General features: G+C 43.1%; 1 protein-coding gene across 1 annotated transcript in view; it reads left to right on the forward strand.

Annotated features, from left to right (window-relative positions):
• RAD51B (RAD51 paralog B) overlaps positions 1 to 14,588 on the forward strand; it is a 514,016-nt gene that overhangs the window by 278,959 nt on the left and 220,469 nt on the right. The gene's annotated exons all lie outside the window — the stretch shown is intronic.

Below are 14,588 nucleotides of genomic sequence, written 5' to 3' on the forward strand. Positions count from 1 at the left end.
CATTCCCAGAGGTCAGAGTGGCTCCTTATCTGTACGCAGCAGGTCTTAGATTATAGACCTACTGGGGATATAACTTTAATGTTGTTCAGTTAAGCCAACTCCACACCATTTACAAGACATGTCATACAACACCGAAAACAAGAAATTAGACTATGTGGAAACTATGCTGCTAAAGTTAAGCAGCATAAGGAAAATTAATATAAGCCTATAAGTCACAGCTTGACTTCAGTTTCAGGAGCTGACCCAGGGGCAATGGAGCCAACAACAGTTTTAAGACCCGTTCTGTTCTGATTTGTGAAGATTATTTGATGTTGTCTCCCCACCCCCATCTCACTTCCAAGGTAGTACTATGGGTTAGGAAAAAGATTGGAATACAGCCTGATTTATGTCTGCCCTAACTTTGATTCTGGCTTTAGTAAGGTGAGATGTCTATTTCTTGTTAAGTATCACTGGAAGTTGGTAGTACATTTTCTAACAGTTTATGCGCTGCCAGTAGTATTTGTGATACTCTGAGGATGAGCACTGGAGAGATATGTGCTCATCAGAACGCACGCAGTTTGTCCATGAAGACGTAATTTTGCTATTGCCTGCTCATGAGTGCTAATGATGTGGCATTAACATCGACGTTATAGCTATTTAATCAAGGGACAGACGTTTCAAATGTACGATTATGACATCAGTATATTGGTCTTTCTTTAGAGGTGAAAAACACATAGTTAAGAACCATGAAAAATTGCCCTAATCATATAAAAAATGTCCATGTCGAAGAAGTAGGCAGCGCACATAGTTTACAACATAATCCAAAAGCTTGGATCTGTGGAATTTTCAGTATGAAGAGATGATGTGTTAGATGGTGGTGTGTGTATAGGTTGTCAAGGCACAATATTCCAGCCTGGCTCTACTGGACATGGTAGGGTGTGCAGTTGATGGAGAGTGGCCGGGAGCAGGCGCGGGCCAGACAAGCACCAAGTCTGCTGGGTGCTGGGAACATTCCCACAGCCTGACACACGGGTGGCTGTCAGGCTGACAGCAGAGGCACTTTCAGAATTCGGGAAACTACAAAATTCTACAGAGATTAAGAAAGAGAAAGGAACTTCTAAGTAGGTAAAACTTCCAGCATCGGAGTGTGGCTGAGAGCACCAGAGCCTTGCATATCAAAGCTCCTAAGTTCATTTGGAACAGAGCTTGATAATTCTTTTTCTTCTTCCAAGAGGATGCTTTATGAAGGAACATAGTCAGAAATGGTAGTTATTCTGAAGAAATGTACTTTAACATAAACCTGTTTGGACTTCATTACATCTTCCCCTCTATCCCACTCAGTTACTCTAAAATAAAAAGGGTCCCCCCTAGAGAGCCCTAAGGACAGATTCCCAAATGTGGCTTTAGAACCGTTCTCCAAAAATCCTGAAGCCTCCGCCTTTGTGAAGAGATCTGCAGAGGCGGGGCAGCCGCAGCCTCCGTTAGTAGCATTGCTGTAAGTCTGTTCGCTCTGCCTCTGTCTTGAGTCCCTTCTGTTATCTTTGAGCCTCTTTCTGCTCTATCTTCAGAGGAGATGGGAAGCAGCTGGTTACTATTCTCGGCTTAAGAACCCCTATACACTTCAAACTGTTATTAACTCTCCCCCTTTGACTTTGGATTTTTAGATAGACTCTTTCCTGTCTCTGAAGTCTTCCATATAAGTCTTATTTTCCAAGTCTCATCAGCTTCCCGGCTGTCCCGTAAACCATCTGGATCCCAGAACTTGATGCGTTAGTGCTAGGGCCTGACCAGTTCTTTAATAAAAAGAAGATTGTTTGGGGATTCCTACGTTTTCCTTTTTTATGACTCTCATCTTCTTGCTTGATTTTTTTTTTTTACTTATAATGTTTAATTGAGCTAAAATCTACATACCATAAAATTCATCCATTTAAAGTCACAATTCATTTCTTTTTCAATATATTCACTGGATTGTACAACCATCACTATTCTCGAAGTCTAGAACATTTTTATCACCCCGAGAAAGAAACCCCAGTGCCTGTTAGCAGCCACTCCCTCTGACTTGCCGGAAACCACTCTTCCATTTTCTGTGTGTATAGATTTGGAAGAGTCGCACATTCATATACATGGAGTTATTTCTTTTTACAGCTGAACTTTATTCCTTTTTATGGCTGAACTAGAGGCCCAGTGCATGATTGAATCATGCACGTGTAGGGTCCCCTACATGCTTTCGCTTTTTCGCTTTTCGCGGTGGAGCTGGGTGCCTGTCCACTGGTGCACCAGGCCTTTCAGAAGCCTCCGGCTCAGCGGAGGCTTCTGAAAGGCCTGGTGCCGGAGCAGACAGGCACCCAGCTCCCCCACTTTTGATGGTCCGCGGCCACTGAGGGGGGCTACCCTGCTGTTGAGAGGCGCAGGGGGTGGGACTCCCACCCCCTGCGCCTCTCAACAGCCGCTGAGGGGGGCTGCCGCGGACACCTGGCTACCCTGCCATTGAGAGGCGCAGCTGGGTGTCGTGGCAGGCCCCCTCAGCGGCCGCGGATCTGGCCGTTGAGAGGCGCAGGGGGCAGGACTCCGCCCCCTGCGCCTCTCAACAGCAGGGTAGCCCCCCTCAGTGGCAGCGGATCCTTGCATCTCAATGGCCGGATAGGCCACCCTGAGTCCCGCCCCCCAGCCTCCCGCCGCCCAATCGTGGGCGTAGCGGAGTGATGGTAATTTACATGTTACTCTATTATTAGATAGGATAATATTCCGCTGTATGAACACATCGAATTTTGCTTATTCTTGCTTGATTGTTCAACTCAGAGCTCCCCAGGATGCTCTGTCCAATTTGAGTTTTTGAATATTATTTAGCTTTTTAATCCTTTGTTCTTCAATTTAATAAGATCCCTTTGAATCCCTAATTTTACTGCCCAATACGGTATTATTTACAAACTGAAGAAAAGACCCAGGGCCAACTTCAGACTGCACAGAACATTACTTGTTCTATTTTTCAGATAGACACGTTCATTATGTGATGGTAATGGGTACAATAGCCCCCTTTCATTCATCCAGTTTTCACTCCTTCAAAGTTTGGACATTCACTAAATGGTCTTAGAGAGGAGACCCTTCTCAAAGTGTGCCAACTAGTTTCCTGTTCCTGAGGGGGTCCTGGGAGTGAGTGGGGGTGGGTGAGGGGGTTTGATGGCAGATCCTCAGTTATTACAAAATGTCCCTCTATCCCTGATGTTGATCATTTGTTCACTCTTCAGGAAGAGTAGATACAGCATGAGGACATTTTTAAGAGCATTTGCTCTGTGAACATGAGGCAAATGTGGGTGTCTTGGCTATGCCTATTTGCCAGGTTTTTGTTCTCTGTTGATCTATGAAATGGAGTAGTAGTGACACCCTTGTAGGATTGTCGTGACGTTGAAATAACTTCTCCAGAGCACTTAGAAACAGTGTCTGGCACGTGTATGTGCTCAGCAAGTAATAGTGATTATTCACATGCGGAGTCTAGAGAACTTTAAAAAGAGCTAAATGGCATAGTGGCCCCTGATCTCAAGGGGCTTAGTATTCTAATGGCAGAGACATTGATAATTCTCAATTTAAGAACAAAACAAACTAGAAAAGTATACTGAGAAGGTATAGAAGGCTTAAAATAATATTTTCTTATGTCACTTTAGTAAATATTGGGGGCTAGTATAGGAGAAATACCACTGATATCAAGAAAGATATTGCTGTCTTGCACTGGCCGGTGTGGCTATGTGGTTAGAGTACCGGCCAGAGGACTGAACGGTGGTGGGTTTAATTCCTGATCAAGGGCACTTACCTGGGTTGCAGGTTTGATCCCCGGTCCCAGTTGGGGCTCATGCAGGAGGCAACCAATGGATGTGTCCCTCTCATATGGATGCCTCTCTCTTTCTCCCTCTCTCTTCCCACCCTTCCTCCCTCCCTTCCACTCTCTCTAAAAAAATCAATAGAAAAAAAATCCTCGGGTGAGGATTAACAAAAAGAAAAAAGAAATGTTGTCTTACTCAAATACTCATAAGAATAGTAATCTCCTTAAGGGCTGGAACTCCATTTTCTTTTAAATATGTGTTTATTAACTTAAGAGAAAGCAAGGCACAGGGAGGGAGAGATAGAAACATCAATGATGAGAGAGAATTACTGGGGATTGAGCCTGAAACCCAGGCATGTGCCCTGACCAGGAATTGAACCCTGACCTCCTCCTAGTTCATGGGTCAAGGCTTAGCCATTGAGCCACACCAGCCAGGCATGGAACTCTATTTTCTTTATCACTCTATTCCTGAAGGTGTTGACTGAATTGCTGTCTATTACAGCATTCTAGATACCATCCTGGGTTCTCTTCTCACTGCACATTCTCCCTTGGCGATCTCTCATTTATGTCTAGGGAGTCCACCCAGGCCCAGACCCGTCTGTGGTCTCTACCTCTAGCCCAGACTTCTCTCCTAAGCTCCAGGACCATGTGTCCAAATGTTTGCTGGAAATCTCCTCCTAGATGTGGTACAGTTACCTGCAACTCAAAATGCCCAAGCCTCAGCTGTTAGTCTTTCTTCCCAAAATGACCATTTCACATTTTTCCTGTTTTGGTTAGTGGGAAATCATTATCTACATAGTTTCCTAAGTCACAATTTGGGGGCATAGGAACTCTCCCTCCCCCTTACCACCCACGACCAGTCGAATGTGTTTACATTCCTTTCTCCTTCTGGTTTAGGATCCCCTCCAAGACAGGGTCTCTTTCTCATTACTTATTATTATCTCTGCCTAACCCAAGGCCTACTCCAGGATATGCATGTTTTTAATAAATGTCTAATGAATAGGCACTGTTTTCTATAGTTTTTCATTTTTTTATTGAAAGGACATACACCCACAAACACATGTGTATGCCCGTGAGCACATACATGTAGTATTCACATAAGTCCTCCAGGTCCACCAACTCCTGTCAGTCCTCAGCTCATGGGTGACATTCTTATATAGCACAAGCCTACAGGCGTGTGGAGTTGTAAAGGGGCTGCGGACTGAGAATCTGCCATGATAAACTCAGCATTCCTTCTGGCTAGTTAAGCCACATACTCCATTCTGCCAAACCATTCTCAGACGTTTCTCAACCATTTTCCTTCTTCTCTGTTAAACAATTTTCAAAAATTAAAAAAAAAGGGGGGGCGGGGTGGGGAAGAGAGAGAAAAGAAAATTGTACCCTAAGAAATGATCTTGGCCACGATGAGAATATAGTTTGGATTCCCCGTGGACCATTTTCCATTCTGTCATTAAGATGTATTTGGAGAACAACAATAAATAACCCCCGAGCCCGGCCATTGTTTCTTCATGGTTTACGTTTCATGCTCTGCTGCTTAGCCCGCAGGGAGGGAGGCTTAACTGACAAACCCAATTTCTGTAGCTGTGCTGATATCATCCATGATTCAAAGCCGCAGTGAAAAATTACAAATCAACCTCAGCCACATTTTTTGTTGTTGTTCTTCTTGCTGAGAAACACACATGCACAGACAAAGGCGTCCCACGCTTGCCAAGTGGGACCAAACAGTCTTGGTGTGGAATGAAGAAAAATTGTGAAACCGTAGCGGGTGAAATTACTGAAACCATAAAAAGCAAATGACTCTGTTTCCCTGGATTGCCCGGCCTTTGAAGCCGCGTCCTTTCATGCCGTCTCCATCCTGCACGAAGCCTGTTGCGTTAATTAGTTGTTTTCTTGTCCCGAGATTGCCCTGAAATGGCGTGACTCTGTTAACAGCACTTGGATGACTTCTCGAGAACAGCTTTTAGTTGGAAAAGTTATTGTAAAAATAGCATCTCTCCAAAACCCAATTTTGTTCTGTTCCGGTCACTCCTTTGGCCGATGTCTCATGAGCTGTGTGTGTGTGTGTGTGGTGCTGTCCTGCCTTCCCTCGTTCACTGTTTGTTCTGCGTGGCATATGTTTCTTCAGCTTGACTGTCAGCCGAACTCCTCCTCATGCCTCACGCTCAACTTAAATGTCATCTCCTCTGGAAAGCCTTTCGGGTTTATGTTATGCTTTGTTCCTGTCGTCCCGCTCTCTGCGTACCTTGTGTGTGCTCAGCAGGCATCTGATAAATATTCTTTAAGTTGATGTTCATAGATGGCTCAGGAGATTGCTACTTTCATACCACCATGATCTTAGTTTTTTATGCAAACCACAAAAGACATCTTAAAAAGATAACTTTCTTTTCAAGCCTCGATAGCATGAATAGAAAATATAAGAGAAAAGTATGTTTGTTAAAGAAAAATTTAGACTTGCTATTATGGAATTTAGGAAATTTTTTAAAAAATATTTTTATTTCAGAGAGAAAAGGAGAGGGAGAGAGATGGAAACATCAATGATGAGAGGGATTTATTGATTGGCTACCTCCTGCATGCCCCCCACTGGGGATCGAGCCCACAACCTGGGCATGTGCCCTTGACTGGAATCAAACCTGGGACCCTTCAGTCCCCGGGCTGATGCTCTATCCACTGAGTCAAACCAGCCAGGGCAGGAAAAATTTTTTTATAAAGTATTGTAAATTTAGAAAAATTGTGTAAATAAACAGAAAACACTGTAGGAATGATACATGTTAAATAAATGGTGCTTCAGCAGCTCATTCCTTCTCAGGTACTACTGAATTACCTGTCTATACTAATGTAGGAACAGTGATACACAAAACCCAAACCTCCTTGCATTTATATCCATACACAGTTTAGGATTCTTGTTCGGCTAGTTTACTTTCTTCGTCTTACTTGGGTTCTTATTAAAGTTTGCCTCCCTAGCTGCTTGGAGGAGAGTAGTTGGAAGTATGCTGAGAGTTGGGAGATTGCCAGTTCAAGTTTAAGTTTGCTGTGGAGGGGATGCAAATAATCTCCTTTTAGCCTAAATTAGGGTGGCCTATAGTTTTACAAACCAAAGCCCAGTCTCGGAATGCTAATTTAGGGAACTGTCCTGTAGGCGCTGTGGCACAATCAGCTTGCTAGTAGACATTCAAGTCATGGTTGGAAATTGTGCCCAGTGCTGTGATTACTAATTCATGGGGAGGGGTTGAGTGGAGAGGTGCCTGAGAGTTCAGCCACAAAGGTGATTAAAGGATTGGGAAAGAAGAATTATGAGGGAATTTAAAGAAACTGGGATTAGTCAGCTTGGAAGGAAAGGAGGACAAAGGGCAGTTTAATAGCAGTCTTTGTGTGCTGAAAAACATTTAGAAGAACATAGTGACCCGTGTTTTCCATCTCACCTGAGAATAACCAAGAGGCTTAAATTGCAGGATGGAGGATTTGGGATAGACACAAGGAAATATCTACTAACAAGCAACACTGGAGTAGACTATTGAGAAATACGGTACAATTTTCATCTCTGAGGATTAAACTTTATATACGCTATTTTCTTTTGGTGTTTTGATGAATCTTGCACAAGACAATCATGTGTGTTGTTATTTTTAAAGGCTTCTTCCTGGACAGCAGGAGAGAAGCAGGTACACCTAACAGGCCAGGAAGCAGTGTGTGGAGAAGAAAGGCAGCAGGCTGAGGGCTGAGGGGCCTGATTGCTGTCTTAGGTGTACTGTAACTTTGGGTGATCTTGGACTTGTCTCATACTTCTCTGTGCTTTAGTTTCCTCATCTGTAAAATAAGGGAGCCAAGCTAAACGAGAATGGAGTTTATAAGATGGAAAGCAGCACACTACGTTAACACAGGTTTTTTTTAAAAGCCTCTTCTGGGACATTGAGCAAGACTCCTTTACATATTATCTCACTTATAGATCATTTCATCTATAAGTGAGATAATATGAGCCAACTGAGGGCCAGAGAGAATAAGAGACTTGCCAGTTTTATACAGCGGGATTCAGACTGGGTAGAACCCAAACCTCCTACCTCCCAGGCCAGTACTACTAATGAGCCAGGCCTCTGATAATCATGCGGTGATATACTATTTGAGCATCCTTTCTGACTTTCCTCTTCTTCCATCCAGAAATGTTTACTGTGTCTTATCAACGTGGTAGGCACTGTGCTAGGTGCTGGTCACACAGAATAGAATTTTGATGGAATAAGCCTTCAAGGATATTTTAATTCAAAGAAAAAGTGTTGCAGGCCATGAATAAGGCTTTTGGATTTTTCTAGGCATGGAGATTCCTTTAATGATCCAATGATAGCTCATTGTCCCAAGTTTGTGGTCAGAGGCAGACTTATAAGAGGTAGAGATATATGTCCTCCAAGGCTCTGGCTCTGTCTGAGAAGGCAGTGGGGCCCTTCTGTCTTTCTCCAGACAATCCCTCCCAGATTTTCTTGCCATGCCCTCTGGTATGGACCGCCACATGTCTGAGACAGAGGTAGAACTCTTTGAACTCCCAGAACCAGGTTCTGGAGCCTTAGGATCACACCCTTGGGACTCAGGCTGGAGTCAATCATTCTGTCTAAAAACTCACAGGATTTAAATCCCTACTCAGCCACCCAACAATAACAACTCCTCCTTCTCCTCCCCCTCCTCCTTTTCCTTCTCCTCCTCCTCATTCTCCTCCTCCCCCTCCCTTTCTTCCTCCTTCTCCTCCTCCTTCAATATTTCATATAATACTGGTTTGGTGGTGATGAACTCCTTTAGCTTTTTCTTGTCTGTGAAGCTCTTTATCTGACCTTCAATTCTAAATGATAGCTTTGCTGGGTAGAGTAATCTTCATTGTAGGTCCTTGCTATTCATCACTTTGAATATTTCTTGCCACTCCCTTCTGGCCTGCATAGTTTCTGTTGAGAAATCAGCTGACAGTCATATGGGCACTCCCTTGTAGGTAACTAATTGCTTTTCTCTTGCTGCTTTTAAGAGTCTGTCTTTTGCCCTTGGCATTTTAATTATGATGTGTCTTGGTGTGGTCCTCTTTGGGTTCCTCTTGTTTGGGACTCTCTGTGCTTTCTGGACTTGTAAGTCAATTTCTTTCACAGGTAAGGGAAGTTTTCTGTCATTATTTTTTCAAATAGGTTTTCAATATCTTGTTCTCTTCTTCTGGCACCCCTATAAATGCGAATGTTGGTACACTTGAAATTGTCCCAGAGGCTCCTTACACTATCTTTATATTTTTGAATTCTTTTTTCTTTTTGCTCTTCTGGTTGGATGTTTTTTGCTTCCTCATATTTCAAATCACTGATTTGATTCTTGGTATCCTCTAGTCTACTGTTGAATCTCTGTATATTATTCTTTATTTCAGTCAGTGTATGCTTAATTTCTGACTGGTCCTTTTCCATTTTTTTGGCATTCTTACTCAGATCCTTGAAAGTCTCACTCAGTCCCTTGGAGATTTCTACAAGATTCTTGAGTAACCTTATAAGCGTAGTTTTGAACTCTGTATCTAATAGTTTGCTTTCTTCCATTTTTTTTCATTTGTGACATGTTTCTTTGTCTCCACATTTTGGCTGCTTCCCTGTGTTTGTTTCTATGTATTGGGTAGAGCTGCTATGGCTCCTTGAGTTGATAGAGTTGTCTTGTATAGTAGGAATTCTATAGGGCCCAGTGGCTCAGCTTCCCCAGTCACCTGAGATGGACACTCTAGGTCAGTGGTTCTCAACCTTTCTAATGCCGCAACCCTTTAATTAGTTCCTCATGTTGTAGTGACCCCCAACCATAAAATTATTTTCGTTGCTACTTCATAACTGTAATTTTGCTACTGTTATGAATCATAATGTAAATATCTGTGTTGCGACCCACAGGTTGAGAACTGCTGCTGTAGAGCCTAAGACCATCAGAAAACACAGATATTTACATTATGATTCATAACAGTAGCAAAATTACAGTTATGAAGTAGCAACGAAAATAATTTTATGGTTGGGGGTCACTACAACATGAGGAACTGTATTAAAGGATCACGGCATTAGAAAGGTTGAGAACCACTGCTCTAGGTGCACCCCTTTGTGGGCTGTGAGCACAGTGTTGTTGTAGTTGAGACTTGATTGCTGTTGGTTTCACTGGGAGAAATTGACCTCCAGGCCAATTGGCTGTGAGGACCAGCTGTGACTACAGTGGGAGAGCTGCTGTGCAGGAGACACCCCTATGGAGCAGGACTTGCTTCAGTGAGGCTTTGGTGATGAGTCTGCCCTTGAGTGTGTTGCTTATGGATATATAGAGCTGTAATCTGGTATGGTCTGACACTGACCACTGGGTACACTGGCTCTTGGGTCTCCAGGGAGGAATACAGTCAGCCACTGCCTGGGGCCACCCAGCAGCAGTTACAGAGAGATCTGGAGATTCCTCCTCTTTGTATTGGGTTTGGAAGTGCCCAGATGAGGCCCAGCTGTGAAGCAAGGCAGGCTGGTGCTGGTGCAGGGTCTTGGGCTTTTTATTGACAGATTAGAGGCCCGATGCAGGAAATTCATGCAAGGGGCTTAGCCCTCGCAGCTGCGGCAGCTTGCCTCAGCTCTCGCAGCCCTGGCTTCATCTGGAAGGTCGTCCAGAAGGCTGTCCAGTCTAATTAGCATATTATGCTTTTATTATTATAGATTTAGGACTTCCTGACCCAGCTGCAGCTTGTTTGAGAGATTTTACCCTGAGCAAGAACAGGCCCTTCATATGCAAAATCTGCTGCACACAGCTTGAGTGGGGCTGCAAATTGGATGGGGCGGGGGCTCAGGGAATCACCAGGACGGAGCAAACAGAAATGGCTTCCAGTCAGTCCTGCGACCTGGGAGGTCCCAGCATATGATCCCTGTGAGCACCTCGGTCTGGCAGAAAGCTGCCCGAGTTCCTGCCCTGATGCCAGACAATCCAGTTCCTCCTCAAATGTGTCTGTGCCCTCCCAAAGCCTCGCCCTGGTGCTGGAGCTCAGAAGAAGCAAGACCTTGTAAGTTCAGTTTGTGTGCCTGCCTTTTAAGAGGAGCAGCTGGGTCTCCAGCAGCCTCTGTGTCACTGAGCCTCAATCCAGATTGGTTTTTACAGCCCATAGTTATGGGGACTTCTTTTCCCAGCTCTGGGACCCTGGGGCTGGGACCCCTTGCTCCTCTGGGCGGCTTCTTCAGAGACTATCTCCCTCCCAATTAAAAAAGCGGGACACGGTGCTAGACCTGCCCACTCTGGGCCTCGGCACCTCCTACCAGTCTCAGTGTGTTTTTTTCTTTACTTCTCTAGTTGTAGGACCTCCATTCAGCCAATTTTCCAGAGGTTCTGGATGATGGTTGTTCTGTATTTTAGTTGTTATTTTGATGTGGTTGTGGGAGGCAGAGAGTACAGGTGTTTGCTTATGCTGCCATCTTGTTCTCTCCCATGTATTTGTTTTCATTCCTATAGAATTGTTCTACAGGTCATATTATTATACCATTAATTATTATTATTAGTGGTGATAATGATAGGTAATATGTTGAAGACCGAGGTAAGTGATTTATATACATTGTGTCTATTTTTTACAGTAATCATCTAGGGTAAATGGTTTCATCCCCATTTCAGAGATGAAAAAAGATGAGAGTAAGGGTGGGTTAATAATTTGTCCAAGGTCACAAACTATTAGTGGCAGAGGCAGAATTTAAACCCAGGTTTCTCTAGCTCCAAAACTCATGTTATTTTTCACCATCGCTACCTTTTAACCGTCTTAGGCAAGACTAGAGGTCTCATGTCTAGGCCAGGGCTGGAGGTCATAATGATTTCTTGGCCTTACTAGGAATACTTTCTAGGCCTTAGTTTACTAAATTAGTCAAAATGTTCTCTATTGTTAGCAAGACAATTCACACCCTGCTTAATTGATGTTGAATCATTATTTTTAGGATCGTACAACATTATTTCTTCTTTTGTCTCAATTCTCTTGCCTTTACCCTAGTGTGAAAATATACTAAAACATTGAGAGATAATACTTTTAGAAACCAACTTTGATTTTTTTTTTAAAGGAACTTAGTTCTATTCATCATTTTTTGCATACCTATAACAGTTCCTGGGATATCAGATGTGTTTCATAAATTTGTATTGAATGAATGAATGAAAGAGAATTAACAGCTTTGTTCTAAAGCACTTGATTATAGTGAAACAAGCTCTGGACATAAGTCAGATAACCTGTGTGTGAGATTTATCCTGGCCACTGACCAGCTGTGTGACTTATATCAAGTAACTACTTCTTTTTTGGGGAAAGGTGAGAAGGATCAAGGTAATTACTTCTGGGTTGGCCCTCACATGCAGTTAGACATTTGCAAAATGATGGAATTTAATCTAAGTGATTGCTAAGGTTCATTCTAGGTTTCAGCTTTTGTAGCTTTTTATAGACTGTGTGGGAGTCAAATATGATATTCTCAGCGACCTACCTGGAACCCTAGAAACTAGCAGATTTGGGGAGAAAACTGAACATGTTTGAAAAATTCTACAGAAGTTCTTCACTTATAAACATATAGGTTCCAAAAGTCTACTTGTTCCTAAGCCCCCAAAGCTACTATCTATGCAGGAGCTAATCTCTTTTGCCGATGGGCAAAGTGGACTGGCACATTTTGAGACATAGCTTTTTGTTTTTGAAAATTCATAAACTGAAAGCTCACTTGTAAATAAATGTCTATAGCCAGCTGAGAAGTAATTATTTTCTCTTACATTAAGTTACATACTATATTTAAATCTTTTACATTGATTTACAGTTGTCTTACTGATCAAGCTAACATTTTTAATGGCCAGGAACTGGAGAACCTAGTCACAGTTAGGCTAATTGTGTTCTTTGCCCACCTGTGGAATTCTTGGCAGTTAGGGTTTCTTATAAAACCTTTTCCTGTCCTGGTGGGGTGACTCATTTGGTTGGAGCGCCATCCCATGCACCAAACAGTTGCAGATTCGATTCTCAGTCAGGGCATACCTAGGTTGTGGGTTCAATCCCTGGTCGGGGTCCATACGGGAAGCAACCTAATGAGGTTTCTCTGTCACATCAATGTTTCTCTCTCCCCCTTCCTCTCTCTCTAAAAATCAATAGAAACATATTCTCGGTGAGGATTAAAACAAAAACAAAAAACACCCTCTTTCCTGGAGGGGCCTTTGTGGATAAGATGAGCAACACATTGCATTTTAGATTTGTACGTGATCAGAATCAAGATGATGAAACTTCTGGGCAATTTTCAGTGTAGGAAAGAGTGTGACAATATATAAGATGCCTCTGGCTTACTCTTCACTGTGACAGGAATTACCACTTTCACCGTCTTATTTGTTGCAAGGTGAGAAAGAAAGAACCTCATGGAGGAGATATCTGCAATGAAATCTGCGCAAGCCAGTGTCAGAGTAGAGCAATCTCCAGGATGTTGGTAGTAACAGCCCCAGTCTCCACGCCGCGGCTCAACTACCTTCCTACAAGGCCCTTGGCATATGCTGGACAGTGCTCCCTCTTCAGTAGTAGGTCAGCCACCCTGTGTCCAGACAGAGGCTGGCCCTGAAAACTGTAACCAACAGGGAAGTATCCCAGCTCCAGTGTGGGGCGTGCCATATCTTTTTGGTTACAGAAGCCTCCCATCTGGGGCCAGGAACAGAGCTGTGTTGTGAATCAGTTGCATCTTTGTATCCCACCCTGCTCTCTAGATTGCCACATCTCCAAATTAATGGCTTAGGATCTGACAGAATGGTTTGGACCAGTGTCTGGTACCAATACAGGTCAGGCTATGACATTCTCATCTCATACTAAAATTTCAACTTGGACTTGAAATATCTCATATTATTTCTAGCATGTCACTGCATTCTGCCCCTGCTCTTCAGAATCTGTTAAAAACGTTCAACTGTGTTTCCAGGGCTGAGAAGGTACAGAGAACAGGCTGGTAGCTAGTTGAGAGGTTATAAAGGCATCAAACTGTAGGATAGTCTTACACAGATGACTTTTTGATTCAACATAATGTGGATTGCATTGGTTGAGACTTTTTGGTTACAAGCAAAAGAAACTAACCCTGGCTAACTTAAAAGAAAACAGGAAGTTTTAATGGCTATGGAAATAGGTCATATAATTGAAGAAAAAGTAGTAGCTCTAAGAAAAGGAAACAGAAACTAGTAGTTACATCATGGTTCCATTTCTGGGATGAACCCACTCCAGACATTTCCTGATCTTTATTGTTCAGCTGATTATTCATATTTCCAGGAGAGGTTCTGATTGGCTGATTAGTTTGGGATATAAGCCTGCCCCTTGGCTGGGGAAGTCCCTGACCTTGATTGACAGTCCCACCAGCACCAGCTATAATGAGGGTCAGGCTAGTTCCTCAAACCAAATCAGGGGAGGTTCAAAGACAACCAATGTCCACTACAAATCTGTTTCACAGGATTCTACAGGGTAGGACTCCATTAATCCTTAAAGCCAAAGAAATGGGCAGCTATGCAGGGATTTCTTTTTCTGAGGAGTTGCCATGAAGATACTTATTCAGTTTTGGGATGCATGGCTATACTTTTCATGTCCTTTTAGAATTTACATCAGTAATTAGCAGGAGGCATCATTGGTTACCGAAGTTGTCTGTAGCAAAATGAATTTTAAGAATTCTTTGAATGTGATAAAAATCACCACCATCGTCATTATCACACATGGAAGGCCAAAATAAGGGCCAGTCATTAGAGGTGAACTATGGGAACATCCCAGTGAGTTGCTTTCTCACTTGTGAGTTGTGTAGATTGATAGGATTTGAGTCTTTGAGGGCTTTGATGAAAGTGACTG

This window comes from Cnephaeus nilssonii, assembly GCF_951640355.1.
Source record: "Cnephaeus nilssonii genome assembly, chromosome: 4".
Taxonomy (NCBI): domain Eukaryota; kingdom Metazoa; phylum Chordata; class Mammalia; order Chiroptera; family Vespertilionidae; genus Cnephaeus; species Cnephaeus nilssonii.